This window comes from Rana temporaria, chromosome 4 (assembly GCF_905171775.1).
Source record: "Rana temporaria chromosome 4, aRanTem1.1, whole genome shotgun sequence".
NCBI classification, from domain to species: domain Eukaryota; kingdom Metazoa; phylum Chordata; class Amphibia; order Anura; family Ranidae; genus Rana; species Rana temporaria.
In genome coordinates, this window is record NC_053492.1 from 220176802 (window position 1) to 220193647 (window position 16846).

A 16846-nucleotide genomic window follows, 5' to 3' on the forward strand; every position below is an offset into this window, starting at 1 on the left:
TGCTTCTAAAACTTACTAACAACCTACTGGCTGCTAAAACCAATGGACACTACTTTGTGCTGTTATACTTAGAACTCTTTGCTGGCTTTGATACCACTGACCACCCCTCCTTCTGAAAAAAACTCTATTTCCTTGACCTCCATGATTTAGCTCTTTGCTGGTTCTCCTATTACCTATCTAACTGTACTCTAATACCACGTACACACGATCGGTTCATCCGATGAAAACGGACCGATGGATTTTTTCATCAGATATCCAATGAAGCTGACTACCATCAGTTAAAAATCCATTCGTGTCAGAACGCGGTGATGTAAAACACTACGACGTGCTGAGAAAAATGAAGTTCAATGCTTCCGAGCATGCGTCGACTTGATTCTGAGCATGCATGGATTTTTAACCGATGGACTTGCCCACAGACAATCATTTTTTTCTATCGGTTTTTTAACCATCAGATAATTCTACGGTTTTTCACCGATGGGATAAAAAAACGATGGGACCCAGACACGATCGATTCGTCCGAGGAAGTAGGTCCATCAGTGACCCTTTTCATCAGACAAACCGATCGTGTGTACAGGGCATTAGCGGCACTTAAAAATGTTACCTCCTCCTCTCTTATTTCTCTTTCTGTCAGGCCCCCGCAAGGTTCAGTCTTCAGACTTCTTCTATTCTCTATCTACATCCCCTCGCTGGGTCAGCTGATAGCTACCCATGGCTTCCAATACCAATTCAATGCAGACAACCACATCTATCTAATTACCCCTCCGTTCAGCCCATCAGTATCCTTGTGCATCACTGATTTACTAATAGACATAATAGTACTGATGTCACAACACTCAATCTCAATTGCTCTAAAACTGAGCTCATAATATTTCCTTCCCCAATGCCAGCTCCCTGAATTCTCCAATTGAGATCAATAGCACAACTGTCACTCCCACCAGGGTGCTAGGTGTAATCCTGGGCTCTGAACTCTCATTTTGGCACCACATTCAATCATTGTCCAAATCTTGCAGCCTCAACATCTCCAAAATACACCCCATCATAACCAACGACACCACACAGCGCACATTGACCTACTTCAGTGTATACTCAGGAGGTCAACATCTTTTGGTGAGTTTGGTCCCAGAAGGGGATGGCGGTGACTGAGCACCGATTGGAGTATTGAAGTGGGTTGTCACGAAGCACTGGTCACTTGTATTTAAGAAGAATTGTGGCACATACTTTGGCACTTTTTATGGCACCTGGCACTGTGTAGCACTTTATTAATGTACTTGCACTAACAGCAGACTATATTTTTTGCACTTATTGGTTGCTATAACATATCACATATGAGCTGAGTATTTGGGTAAAAGGAGCTCTTATTGTTTTATTATACATTCATAAATATCACTTGAGAACACGCTTTTGGGAATAAAACATTTTCTTTTGATGGGTTTATTTTATTGATTTAGCACCCTCCTTTATTTAATTGGACCGTAACTGTATTGTCTCCCTCCATTTTGTAAAGTGCTGCATAAACTGTTGGAACTATACAAACCCTGTAATAATAATAAAAAAGCAGAACTATACTCAGCTCTGCTCCAACAACATTCTCAAGCTCTCTCAGAACTTAGATCATCTTGACTGGCCAGGCCAAGATGGCATAATCCCCATGCATGTGCACGGGAGTTAATTCATCTTGGTATTCAGCAGATGCTGGAAATGTACACTGAACTGCGCATGGAGCAGATGTCAGGATTGTACACTGAGCTGTGCATGTGCAGCTCAGTGTACAGTGTATAAAAAGTTTGGGACTAGGAAGATAAAAAATTCTTTATTGTAGAAGAGACAAAATATGTCACTTTTGTGGTAAAAAACAAGAAACAAAAAAACTTTCTGTTTACAAATTTGAACATGTTGCCTAAAGTTACACTTTAAACATTTTTACACAATATCTATTAAAATTCAAAAATATTCATGCCTGCTTAAATATGGCATTTGAAATTTGTTAAGCTTCTGTTTCTGTAATATGAATCAAGACTTTAAATGGGGAATTGGACAAAGTCATTCAAAAAGTTGATTCCGCAAATGAATAAATTAGAAGCTTCAATTAACAAAATGTCCATTTAATTATAGAAATTGTGAATGATATTGTGCCCAAGATGTAAAACTATTAAAAATCCTTAGCTGAGTACAGATATTTTATGTGCTTTTAATTTGTAGACTTAATTGATTGTGATGTTTTGCCTATAAACCAGCTGGCTGCTTTTATTAAGTCATCTGTCATTTACTTTTCACAACAAAAAGTAATGTAATTGTAGATGAACAGTTACTACTTAAATAGTTTAAATGGAAACCCTTACTGACATTTAGTTTGCAAATGTGTGTTTCTGTGTATCATAAACAACTGGCATGTTTTTTCCTTTTAGAAAATATTGTTTTCACCTTTAATTCATCCTTTTTTTGAACTTTAGTACTGATGAGCTTCTACAGCCTCTTCAATGGTGGCTGCATGTCATTGTTCATTGTTCAAGGTTGGCTTCAAGGTTACAACTTTGGAAATACCTGTGAAATAAGCATTAGCATAGCTGCTTATATTCCCAACTGGAAGCACACGTGACAGCAACAGGGAGTGCTATCACATTTTAACAGTAAGTACCTGAACAAAGATCTTCAAGGTAAGATTATTAAGTGTTTTAAGTTCTTGAAGTTTTTTTATTTAAATTTTAATTTAATTACCAAAATTTAAATTTTTCACACATGTTAAAATCAGCATTTTATGCAAGAAAATTACTTAAAACCCCTAAAAATTATATTGTTTCTTAAAGCAAAGGTATGTATGAATAACATGGTAGTGGTTTCAAACTTGCTTTAGATTAATTCAGATTGTGCTTCCCTGGCATGATCTAAATGAACATGCATTCGCCAGCTTAATAAAAAGGTACCAAGCTTATGGCTGAGCTCTTTTTACCGACTTGAAGTTCCTGTCATTTATATATGGAAACTGATTTCATGGTGGTTAAAGAAAGCTGCAGATTTAAAAAGATTCAAAAAATTATCTTTGAAATGACATTTGTTTATTGTTCAGAAGAAGGAACTCATAGAGTTCTGGAGAAGTATAAAAATTGTCTGTGGTGACACAGTAGCCCTGGTTCAGCAATGGCTCAATGAAAGAAAGAACTGAAGCGGTTGCCATTTCAAAACTGCTGAATCATTCGCTGAATTTGGTCCCTTTCCCGGTGTATAGGACGGAATTCCAGATGTACCCAGCGCTGGATTCACATAGCATAAATGATGCCAAATCGTGCCCTCTTTGATGCTATATACTGTATCCAGCTGAGTCTTCATTTGTAGGCCAGTGGACTTTCGTCAATACTGATGTCTCTGTCTGGCACATAGATCTGCTGGAAATTCTTCAGAATTATTTGACAAATCTCCCAATTTTTTTTCAGTTTTGGAGCTGGATGAGAACTCTCATCAAAGTCTTCATTATTTGTAAAGTGCAAATATTTCATTATGAAAGAGAATTTGTATTCCGACATGACTGTGCCAAAAAAAGAAGTGGCCAGTAATTTGTTGGTTGTCCAGTACCATTTCTGCAGGGGTTTCCCCACCACTCCCTGAAGAATTATAAGGCCCAGAAACTTCCAGATGTCCTCGCTGGTTACCGGTACCCACTTTCTGCTCATTGAAAACCGCTGATGGGTAGCAGCTTGTTGCTCCTGGTAGCGATTTGTCTCCATAATAATTTTTGCAATAACCTCATCAGTCAAAAAGAGTATGAGGTATGCCAAGGGATTGTCATCCTCAACATCCACTTTGATCCCAGGTGCTCCTGTAAATGGAAATTTTGGGGCGCTACATGCTCTGTACCGCAATCAATCGAGCACCAAGTAACTATCACTCAACTCCTCTGCAAGCAATTCTGTATCACTGTGCTGTTTTCCAGCAGGTCATATACTGCTTCTGAGGTGGAGGCGCGCTTTTTTGATGCCATGATCGCTCTGCAGTTTCCAGACACAAAGTACAGTAAAACTGCAGGCAAGGGCACTGGAGAAAGCACTGGGGGACAATCTAACTTCAATTTATTTTATTTTGTATTGTAATCCAATAGGATTACATTGTATCAGTGTGTTTGTGCTTTATACTTTAGAAATTGCCAGCCGGTTCTGCCCCCCCTGCGTCGCAACGCTCGCAGGGAAGGGAATCAGGGGAACACAGTGCATGTGATTTTTATAATTTTTTATTTAACTTCTACCATGTTGTCATTATGGGGTATTGTTTGAAGAATTTTGAGGAAAATAATGAATTGAATCCATTTAGGTAAGGCTGTAAAATAACAAAATATGGAAAAAGTGAAGCACTGTGAAAACTTTACGGATGCATGGTACTTACTCCCCAAGGGGCAGCTTAACAGCAAATTGCCAAAACATTCACTATTCAACTTATCACTATGCAAATGTTGACTTTCCTTCCCAAATTACATCTACTGTGCAATGGTGTCAAACTCAAGCCATTCCCACTTTAGATAATGAGACTTAGGGCCAGATCCACAAACGAATTACGCCGGCGTATCTATTGATACGCCGCGTAATTTCAAAGTTCCTGCGTCGTATCTTTGTTTTGTATCCACAAAACAAGATACGACGGAATGAGGGATCGATCCGACAGGCGTACGCCTTAGTACGCCGTCGGATCGTAGGTGTATATTTAGTTAGTGTTTCCGTCGAATTCCGCGTCGAGTATGCAAATTAGCTAGATACGGCGAACCACGAACGTACGTCCGGCCGGCGCATTTTTTTACGTCGTTTGCGTTCGGCTTTTTCCGGCGTATAGTTACCCCTGCTATATGAGGCGTATACTATGTTAAGTATGGCCGTCGTTCCCGCATCGAATTTTAAAAATGTTACGTCGTTTGCGTAAGTCGTTCGCAAATAGGGCTTTGCGTAGAATGACGTCACCGACGTAAACATTGGCTTGTTCCGGTTTAATTTCGAGCATGCGCACTGGGATACCCCCACGGACGGCGCATGCGCAGTTGGAAAAAAAACGTCATTTACGTCGGGTCAAGACGTATTTACATAAAACACGCCCCATCACATCCATTTGAATAGCGCGCCCTTACACCGCCAAAGATACACTACGCCGCCGTAACTTACTTAAATAAAATAAGTTACGGCGGCGTAGTGTATCAGAGATACGATACGCCCGACGGATGTATGCGCCGATGTACGTGGATCTGGCCCTTAATTTACACAATAGATGAACCACACCAGAAAATGTGCCACCCGTTAGATATGAGGAAAATGAAACAGTGAATCTCCCTAATTAGGACATAGACAACAATAAGAATAAAAATGTCTGGGGTTTTAATACTTCCACACTCTATCCACATTTTTTAAAAGGTTTTGGCTTTAGATTTACCTATATACTCGAGTATAAGCCGAGTTTTTCAGCACATTTTTTTGTGCTGAAAATGCCCCCCCTCGACTTATACTCGATTCAAATTTTTGCACATGATCTCCCAGACTTTTGGGACCCAGTACCAGCCAAACTTTGCACACATGTAGCCCCACTCTTCCTCTACAAGTGTGCAAAGTTTGTTGTCCAGGGGACCTACGGCTGGGGAGCACCGATTTTTCAAAGCTGGGCCCCCCTTCCATAGACTTCCTCTTTAAACAGTAATTTCTCCAGTGACTTTGGGAACCTGGTACTGACTTTGGGAACCTTGTCACAGGTGTAGCCCCATTTCTCCTCTATAAGTGTGCAAAGTTTGTTGTCTGGGTGTCACGGAACCATGAACCAGACGTACAACAAGAGATAAGTGAAAATAAGAAGGCTTTATTGAAAATCAAGCTGTAAAGCAAAAGTCCAAACGGATGGTTAAACAGAGTCTTGCGAAGCCAGAGGTCAGGAACCAGAAGGGTAGTCGGACGAAGCCAGGATCAGGAACCAGCAGGGTAGTCAGACGAAGCCAGGATCAGGAACCAGCAGAGAAGTCAGACGAAGCCAGGATCGGAACCAGAAGCAGCAGCAGTCTTAGAAGCATGTGAACACAGGAGGACCAAGCAAGGAACTGAAGCCACAGAGCTCCTATATATGTGAGCCAGGCATCCAGCTCCTCCCAGTGGGAAGGAGGAGCCGCAGGGTGGGAGGCTACAAGAGTCCCAGAAACCAAGATGGCCGCCAGCACATGTCAAACGAAGGAGACAGGAGAGAGGTAAGACCATGACAGTACCTCCCCCTCAAGGGCCCCTCCTCCGCGGTGCAAAAAACGGTTTCTGAGGGAAACGTGCGTGGAAGGCTCGGAGCAAGGCAGGAGCATGGACATCTGCGGAGGGAACCCAGGAACGCTCCTCTGGACCGTAACCACGCCAGTGGACCAAAAACTGTACCCGACCGCGGACCAGGCGTGAGTCCAGGATATTGCTCACCTCATACTCCTCATGATTGCCCACTTGGACCGGACGAGGCCGAGGAACCGAGGAAGTGAAGCGATTGCACACCAGTGGCTTCAACAGGGAGACATGAAACACGTTGGAGATCCGCATGCCAGGAGGAAGCGCAAGGGCATAGGCTACCGGGTTTACCCTGCGAAGCACTCGGAAGGGACCAACAAAGCGAGGAGCCAGCTTGGGAGTGGGCACTCGAAGGTTGAGGTTGCGAGTGGACAACCATACACGGTCTCCGACCTGGTAGGAAGGAGCAGGCGCTCGTCTGCGATCAGCCTGGAGTTTCTGGCGCTGCGCAGAGACCTCAAGGGACTTCTGGATCTGTACCCAAGAGGCGCGTAGGACGGAAAGGTGATCCTCCACAGCCGGAATATCCTGGGGAGAGAATGCCTCCGGTAACACGGCAGGTTGGAACCCATAATTGGCCATGAAGGGAGACGTCCCAGAGGAAGAGTTCACCGCCGTGTTCCTGGCAAACTCAGCCCAAGGCAGGAGGTCAACCCAATTGTCCTGGTGATCGGAGACATAGCAACGAAGGAATTGCTCCAAGGCCTGATTGGATCGTTCTGCGGCCCCATTGGACTGAGGGTGGTAGGCCGAGGAGAAGGAGAGATGAATCCCCAACTGGGAGCAAAAGGCGCGCCAGAACCTGGACACAAACTGACTCTCCTTGGGCAAACCGTGCAACCGGAAGACCTCCCAGGCAAAAATCGTGGCCAATTCTTGTGCAGAGGGTAACTTCTTGAGAGGAACACAGTGGCACATTTTGGAAAACCGATCCACAATCATGAGAATGACCGTATGGCCTCGGGATGCAGGGAGATCCACAATGAAATCCATCCCCAGGTGTGACCATGGGCGCTCCCCGGTGGCTATGGGTTGCAGCAGGCCCAACGGAAGGTGCCGAGGGGACTTACTCTGGGCACAAACGGAGCATGCCGCTACATATGCGGCGATGTCGGAACGTAGGGAAGGCCACCAGAACAGACGTGAAACAGCCCAGGACAGCTGATTCTTACCAGGATGCCCCGCGGTCTTGGAGTTATGGTAGGTTCGCAACAACCGAGTGCGCAACTCCTCAGGCACAAAACATCTGCCGTTGGGTCTCCCAGAGGGAGCACCAGATTGAGCCGCCAAAATCTGCTCACCAAGGGGAGAGGTCAGGCTGGTGCGAATGGCGGCCAGGATCTGATTCGGAGGTATGACCGAAGTCGGTATAGATTCCTCCCTGGACAGCTCGGAGTACTGCCGTGATAAGGCATCCGCCCTGATGTTCTTGGAACCGGGTAGGTAGGAGACCACGTAATTAAAACGTGACAAGAACAGAGCCCATCTGGCCTGACGTGGTGTCAATCTCTTGGCCTCAGAAAGGTAGGTCAGATTCTTGTGGTCCGTCAGGATGAGAACCGGAACCACGGAGCCCTCGAGCAAGTGCCTCCACTCCTTGAGAGCCTGCACTATGGCCAATAACTCCCTGTCACCAATCTGATAGTTGCACTCCGCGGGTGACAGTTTCCGGGAGTAAAACCCACAAGGAAGCAGCGGACCCTCTGGTGTTCTACGCTGAGACAGAAGGGCGCCTACTCCCGTCTCAGATGCGTCCACCTCGAGGACAAAGGGCAACCCAGGGTTGGGATGAGACAGAATCGGGCCCGACACAAAGGCGGATTTTAGGGCCTCAAAAGCCCGGATGGCCTCGAGCGGCCAGACCTGGGAATTACTGCCCTTCCTGGTCAGATCCGTGAGAGGCTTGGCCAGCATGGAGAAGTCCCTGATGAACTTCCGATAATAATTGGCGAAGCCCAAAAAGCGCTGCAAGGAACGAAGACCACTGGGCTGAGGCCACTGTAAGACAGCCGAAACCTTCTCAGGGTCCATGGAGAACCCCTCAGCGGAAATGATGTAACCTAAGAAGGTTACCTGGGATCGGTGAAATTCGCATTTCTCAAGCTTACCGAACAGCTTGTTCTCTCGTAACCGTTGCAACACTCGCTTGACATCCAGAATGTGGGCCTCCATGGATTCAGAGTATACCAAGATGTCATCCAAATAGACCACCACACACTGCTGCAACAGGTCACGGAAAACATCGTTGATGAATTCCTGAAAGACTGCAGGCGCATTGCACAACCCAAAGGGCATAACCAAGGATTCATAATGACCGGTCCTGGTGTTAAACGCGGTCTTCCACTCATCGCCCGCCTTGATCCTTACCAGGTTATATGCCGCCCTCAAGTCGAGTTTGGTAAAGACCGTGGCCCCCTTAAGGCGATCGAACAGCTCGGAAATCAAGGGTATCGGGTAAGCGTTCTTGATCGTGATGCGATTAAGGCCCCTGTAATCGATGCAAGGCCTCAACTCACCGCCCTTCTTTTTCACAAAGAAAAATCCAGCCCCTGCCGGGGACGAGGATTTGCGAATGTGACCACGGGACAGCGCCTCCATCACGTACTCCTCCATGGCCTCATTCTCCGCAACCGACAGAGGATAGACCCTGCCGCGAGGAGGAACGGCACCAGGTTGTAACTCTATGGCACAATCGTATGGGCGGTGCGGAGGTAGGGCAACTGCGCGCACCTTATCGAATACATCCCGGTACTCCTCGTATTCAGGAGGCAACAGAGAGTCCGAGGAAGTACACAGCAACTTGACAGGCCCATGGATGCAACTAGCCCCACACTGTGGTGACCATGAGAGGATCTCGGCCGATCTCCAGTCAAAAGTCGGATTATGCTTCTGGAGCCAGGGGTACCCCAAGACCACCGAGTAGTGTGGAGATGAAATAACCTGGAAGCAGACTGACTCTCTGTGAACGGCACCAATGGCTATCCCCACTGGAAGGGTCTCATGAGTCACGTGTGACGGCTGGAGGGGTCTGCCGTCTATCGCCTCTAGAGCCAGCGGGGAACCTCGAGCCTGCAGAGGAATGGAATTGGCGGCAGCGAACTCACTATCAATGAAAAAACCACCAGCACCAGAGTCCACCAACGCCTGGGTCGTCACCGAGCCCCCGACCCAGGAGAGGACAACAGTGATCAGTGGTTTATCAACACGGGAAACCGGGGACGAGGAGACTCCACCCAAGATCTGCCCCCGACAGGATCTCAGGTGCGAGCGTTTCCCGGACGGTTCGGACATGCCAACCGAAAATGCCCACCGAGACCACAGTACGTGCATCGGCCCTCGCGTCTCCGGAGTACCCTCTCCCCCTCGGACAGGCGAGCAAACCCCAGCTGCATGGGTTCACCCCCAGACAAGTCAACCCCAGGAGGCGTGGGAGGAGAGGGAGGCACGGGTGGGACAGCAAACGTAGGCGCCAAACTGTTAGGAGGCCTCCGCAGGCTCTCCTTAAAGGAAGGTCTCTCCCTGAGTCTGGTGTCAATCAAAATCAGGAAAGAAATAAGAGCCTCGAGCTCCACTGGTAGGTCCTTAGCTGCAACCTCATCCTTCAAGGCATCCGAGAGACCATGAGAGAAAGCAGCGACCAGAGCCTCATTATTCCAGCCCACCTCTGCTGCCAGGGTACGAAACTCAATGGCGTATTCGGCTACGGATCGTGAACCCTGTCTGACGGACATAAGGAACTTCGCAGCAGAGGCGGCGCGAGCCGGCACATCGAATACCTTCCGAAGAGAAGCAACAAAACCGGAAAACTCGGCAACCACCGGATTGTTGTTCTCCCATAAAGGGCTGGCCCAGGCCAAGGCCTTGTCCGAGAGCAGCGAGATCAAGAAGCCCACCTTTGATCTCTCAGTGGGAAAGGCATGTGGCAGCAACTCGAAATAAATGCCCACTTGGTTAAGGAAACCTCGGCACTGAGTTGGCTCTCCCCCAAATCGCTGTGGAAGGGGGGCAGAACCGGTCATACCCCGAAACACCGCAGGCGCAACAACAGGTGTCGGGGTAGACTCTGGCGCAACAACCGGAGCGGCAGTAGGAGCGGGCCCAGGAGCGACAACCGACCCATCGGCAACGGGAGCGAAATGAGCCGTGCGTTCAAGCAGGGTTTGCAACGCCACGGCGAACTGACCCAACAGGTAATCCTGCTGATCAAGTCTGGCAACCAGCGTGGGTAGCAAGAATGGCCCTGTACCGTCAGAATTCATGGCTTGGTCCTAATGTCACGGAACCATGAACCAGACGTACAACAAGAGATAAGTGAAAATAAGAAGGCTTTATTGAAAATCAAGCTGTAAAGCAAAAGTCCAAACGGATGGTTAAACAGAGTCTTGCGAAGCCAGAGGTCAGGAACCAGAAGGGTAGTCGGACGAAGCCAGGATCAGGAACCAGCAGGGTAGTCAGACGAAGCCAGGATCAGGAACCAGCAGAGAAGTCAGACGAAGCCAGGATCGGAACCAGAAGCAGCAGCAGTCTTAGAAGCATGTGAACACAGGAGGACCAAGCAAGGAACTGAAGCCACAGAGCTCCTATATATGTGAGCCAGGCATCCAGCTCCTCCCAGTGGGAAGGAGGAGCCGCAGGGTGGGAGGCTACAAGAGTCCCAGAAACCAAGATGGCCGCCAGCACATGTCAAACGAAGGAGACAGGAGAGAGGTAAGACCATGACACTGGGGTACCTACAGCTGGGGAGCACCGATTTTTCAAACCCGGCACCCCTTCCATAGACTCCCATGTTAAACGTCAGTCTAGTCATGGGCACAGTAAGGCATGCACATGGACACAGTGAGGCACAGTGAGGCATGCAAATGGACACACTAGGCTTATACTCGAGTCAATATGTTTTCCCATTTTTTTGTGGTAAAATTAGGTGCCTCGGCTTATATTCGGGTCGGCTTATACTCGAGTATATACGGTACTTTAACTTTCCACTGAGAATGACATCATCAGAGGGCAGGGGAATAGAGATCATTGGGGAAAGGGGCATTGCAGTGCTGTCACCCCACCTGAAACTGTTGGCAGTGAGGGATCTATACAGGGAACTTAGGTGAGCATATCTGGCTTCACAAGATAAGTAGAAAAAAATGCATATTAGCATAAGTTAGAGAGTGCTGGGAAGGAGAGAAGGTCCAAAAATGTTTTATCCTGGAGTTGGGTTTTAAAGAAAAAAAAATACATGCAGACATGCAAACACATCTATATCTACTACAGGCTTTGTTTGTATTTAATAAGTACAAACAACCATGCATAGATACATATCCATCCTATTCTCCCAACCAGTGTTTGTAAAGATCTGTCAGACTAGAAAATCATATTACTGTGTCCACAATACAATTTTAAATAATTTCAAAGAGCTAACATAGGAGATCAGAGAAAAGGAAAATCAAAGCTATGATATTATACAAATGTCAAGTATTATTCGTAAAAAATAAGATAATTTTCATAGAAATTCATTCTGTATTTAAAAGAAAAGTTAGAATGTAGAGCTGCAAGTAATCTTCAAATCCCTTAAGATGCACCACCATGTGGATTTTTATTAATCCTTTTCATTTCTTGAATGCATGGTTTAGCTAAAACAATAAAATCACATTCTAGAACTGGGCTATATTTAGTGGATAAATAACAATATGTACCAGTATACTTTGTGTTCAATGAACCATGACAGGTAGAGGTAAAAACTGAATTTTCTGAAAACACTGACATATTTATTCATCAGTCACCAATGATTGCTACCACCTTACAATATTGCATTGCTACATGAGTTCTTACTGCTATGAGTGTAACAGATCACCGGCAAGATCCTGCATGATTACACTGTGCAGCTCATAAAAAATATTGGAAAAATACTTTCAGATTTCATTTGAAGTCAGCCCCTGTAGCTGACAGTGAATGTGCTTCTTCAGAAGCTAATTAGTAATAACATGAACCCGCAAAGAAAATAGTTTTTGACAGTGTGTGTATCATAAAAAAGCAATGCCGAGCAGAGAAAAGAAAAACAAAACAATTATAGACCCCAGGGGAAGGCCACGGGTGTACAAATTGACCCCATTATGTAGCACTAGTTCTTTTGATGTCTGGTGAATACATACCCGAGAGACAGAAAAAAAAATGAAATGAATGTGAACGTTCCATCAGTTAACAGGGAACTGCAGATACAATATAACAACTAACATCTGGATTAGACAACAGTTTATACTTTCGTGTTAACTGCACACATAAACGTATTTAACTATTTTTCTGCCAGAGCTGTTTTTGTATTTTCAGCATACAGTTAAAATGCACATCTTAAGCATGAAGATTAAGGTTAAAACTCTCAAAACATTATACATTTTCTGAAAGAAGAGATCCTGTAGAATGAAATGGTGGTAGTTGCTATTTTATAGTGCATACAAATCCAATATATAATTTTGTGGTAAAATATGAGGCTGAATCAAGTAAACAGATACCACACATATGCTTTAACCCCTTTTCTGCCAGGTCCGTATGTCGTACGAATGTACAGAAGGGCCAGGTCAGTACAGCGTACAGACCTAATTTCTCCCTCTCCTATAAGCTTATGGTCACTTCAGATTCTGTAACACTTTTCGGGCGCTAGCGGGGTGCTTTTAACCCCTGCTAGCGGCCGAATAAAGGGTTCAAAGCACCACTGCCGAGGCACTTTGCAGGCGTTTCGGTGGCACTGCTAATTGATTTCAATTGGCGGGGGCGCTTTAGGAGCGCTCTTAAAGCGCCTCAAAGAAGCTGCTTGCCGGACTTTTTTGACATCCTGCGAGCATAGCGCCCTAGTGTGAAAGCACACATGCTTTCACACTGGGATTGCAGATGAGGCTTTTTTCAGGCACTTTACAGGCGCCCCCCCGAAAGAAAAATTAAATGACTGTAACATTAAATGACCCCTGAGGTCTGCCTGCACTCACCCATCCACAGTTACGGTCCCCCCTCGCACTCATCTTTCCACAGGGACCTCAGCTTCTCCTCCCAACCTGATCCATCCTGATTGGCCAGGAGGAGAAACCAGAAGACGATAGTAAATATTAATTTGCTATTGTCACAAGTGGGTGGGTTCGGGGTGCAATGCTTTGCGCCCAAGCCCATCCTTGTTCAAGCCAATTAGAGCCTCAGGCAGATGACAGGTATGTGTCCGCTCCGCTGATGCAGAGCGGACATGACCACACCAAGATACGACGGCATCTGGGTTTGATCCGACAGGCGTACGGCTTCGTACGCCTTCGGATCGCAGATGCAATACTTCGGCGTCCGCTGGGTGGAGTTCGCGTTGTTTTCCGCGTCGGGTATGCAAATGAGCTTTTTCCAACGATCCACGAACATACGCGCGGTCGTCGCATTCTCTTACATCGTCTCTAGTCGGCTTTTTCCGGCGTATAGTTAAAGCTGCTATTTTGTGGTGTATAGATAGACTTGCCATGTTAAAGTATGGCCGTCGTTCCTGTGTCGAAATTTGAATTTTTTTATTTTTTGCGTAAGTCGTCCGTGAATAGGGATGGACGTAAGTCACGTCCAAGTTCAAAAAATTACGTCGTTGCGATGTCATTTCGCGCAAAGCACGGCGGGAAATTTTGAAACGGAGCATGCGCAGTTCAATCGGCGCGGGGACGTGCTTCATTTGAATGAATCACGCCCCCTACCCGCCGATTTGAATTCCGCCTCCAGAAATACACTACGCCGCCGTAACTTACGGCGCAAATTCTTCCTGGATTCGAATTTAAGCCAGGTAAGATACGGCGGCGTAGCGTATCTCTGATACGCTGCGCCTGTCCAATTGTATGTGAACCTGCCCCAAGATTTCTAGTTGTACTTCCAGCCTTGCTAGAAAAAAAAAAATTCCAATTTTGTTAGCAACACTCAAAACGTTGCTATTAATCTCGAGCTTCCAGGCTTGAGTAATCGAGCCCAATGTGTCCTAGTAAACATTAACCAAAATATTATGCAAACATGTAAAAAAAACTTAAAAACTTTCAAGAACAGAATATTTTAGGAGATGAGTATTCATAGTTGTTAACTAACAGAGGTAGACTTCAAAATCGCAGAGTAATAAGAATAATCCAGTTATATTAAATGCTTTTTTTTTTTTTACATTTTTTTACAATTTCTTTCAATAGCTAAAAGGAGGAGAGAGCATTTAATCGTTCTTGAGCCATTGATCCGCATAAATAATTTTTTACTTGTCTCAAAGTAGAAATTTATCTTTTTGCAGAACGATTTGTAGCAGGAGATGATTAGCAAAGTCTTAAAGCAATATGCATATTTGGGTATAGGTCAGTTGAGTCTTCTTTGTGAAATAGTCGGCATAGTTTTGATAGTTAGATGGTTTTGTGGGAATGAGCTACATATGGCACATTTTGGGCTAGTGGATTAATATTCTTAATCTGAGCTTGAACACCTGAGTATGCGCCACAGATATTACTTGCATTGTCATAAAATCTGACCATGACAATCCCATAAAACGCTTGATGACTGTAACATCAGGTCTAATGTACTATAAGATAAATGTCAGTTGGTCCACATGGAAAATATCAGGCATGGAATCAATGCTAATTGCAAAGTACTTAGCTGTCTTAGCCTCACTGACAATTTGTGTGATCAATTTGTCACTGGAATTATTTCCTCATAAACAGTTTTAGAGAGGTAAGATGTATGACCACTCCCAACCTTTCCACATTCTTTCAAATATTGCAATAAAAATGGGCCAAACTGTACAAGTAGTTTTAATACACCAAGGTAATTGCCATTATTTAGACTACCTAAGTGTTCATAAAATGGTAAACCACGTAGGGCAAGAGTCTTCACTGTGGCACACGCACACATTTTAAAACATTTCTCCACTAGTGCCTTTCCTCTTCCATCTGCTCAACCATAAGTCTATCAGTTCTACCATTGGCACATCCTCTAACTTTCAAAGCAACAACAGAAGATCTATGACTCCTGACTTTGAAATTTACCAGTAGTATTTTTTCCAGTCATTAAAACCTGATGAACTTGTTAATGCTTTCAGTTGATCACCAAAAAGTAAACATGGCACACAATAGATAGAACCATTACCTGTTGAATAAACCAGCCAATAACTATTTTTCAAGAGACATTGAGACATTGATACACATACTTTTTAAGGAAAAAGTGAGTCATTATTCACATCTACTTTTGGGGATGTGGTATGGCGATGATCAGCTTTTTGAGTGCTCAATATGTATTTATTTAGTATTTGTTGTATTCTTCTACTTTAGAATCCGATACTGTAAATTACCCTGAAGAAGAATGTCACACATTCGAAACGCGTCGGACTATCTGTCTTGCATGCCAACAGCTCGCTGATGACGGGCATGTTTTGATGGACAGTATCATTTGGATTGTTCTTATAATGACATTTTTTGTTCATTGTTGATAATGTTTTTCTATTATATATATGTTTTGTAATCCATTTATACATTTTTATGAATTTTTGCGCTTTATATTTGTTCCCTTGAAAATCCCACTCTCATTTTTTCAGTTTAGAACTATTTTTCAATTCTCCATTTTTCAAGTTCCTTTTACAAAGGTCATCTGTACAATCTAACAATATTTTCTCCATATATAATTTTTGATTTACTAAAGTCTACAATAATATTTTGCTGTATTCCATCATGCAGTGCAATATGATCTCTTGTTTTTTTGTTAATGATCCACATGTCTGGACCATTAGAAATTGGTGCTGTGTACACATTTTCACTGCAACCACTGAACCAGAACTAGATTCTGCTTCACCAGATTCTGGCACAGAAGATGCTGTAGGTGTTTTAATGCATTTAAGCATCTCCAAATAACATAACTGCGCATCACAAGTCTTTCCACAGTGTCATTACTGCATTTTCCTTCTTCTACAATCAAAGTTACATCAGAAGATTTTGAAGTGCTTGGACCGCTAAAATAAAACTGAATACATTTTTCAAACTTTTGCTAAGAGTTGATCTGACTTTTTTTTCTCCTCTAAGTTTTTTAACCACTTAAGCCCCGGACCAATATGCAGCCTAAAGACCCAAGGTGTTTTTACAGTTCTGGACTGCGTCGCTTTAACAGACAATTGCGCGGTCGTGCGACGTGGCTCCCAAACAAAATTGGCGTCCTTTTTTCCCCACAAATAGAGCTTTCTTTTGGTGGTATTTGATCACATCTGCGGTTTTTAGTTTTTGCGCTATAAACAAAAATAGAGCGACAATTTTGAAAAAAAAGCAATATTTTTTACTTTTTGCTGTAATAAATATCCCCCAAAAACATATATAAAAACATTTTTTTTCCTCAGTTTAGGCCGATACGTATTCTTCTACCTATTTTTAGTAAAAAAAATCGCAATAAGCGTTTATCGATTGGTTTGCGCAAAATTTATAGTGTTTACAAAATAGGGGATAGTTTTATTGCATTTTATTTTTTTATTTTTTTTTTACTACTAATGGCGGCGATCAGCAATTTTTTTCGTGACTGCGACATTATGGCGGACACTTCGGACAATTTTGACACATTTTTGGGAC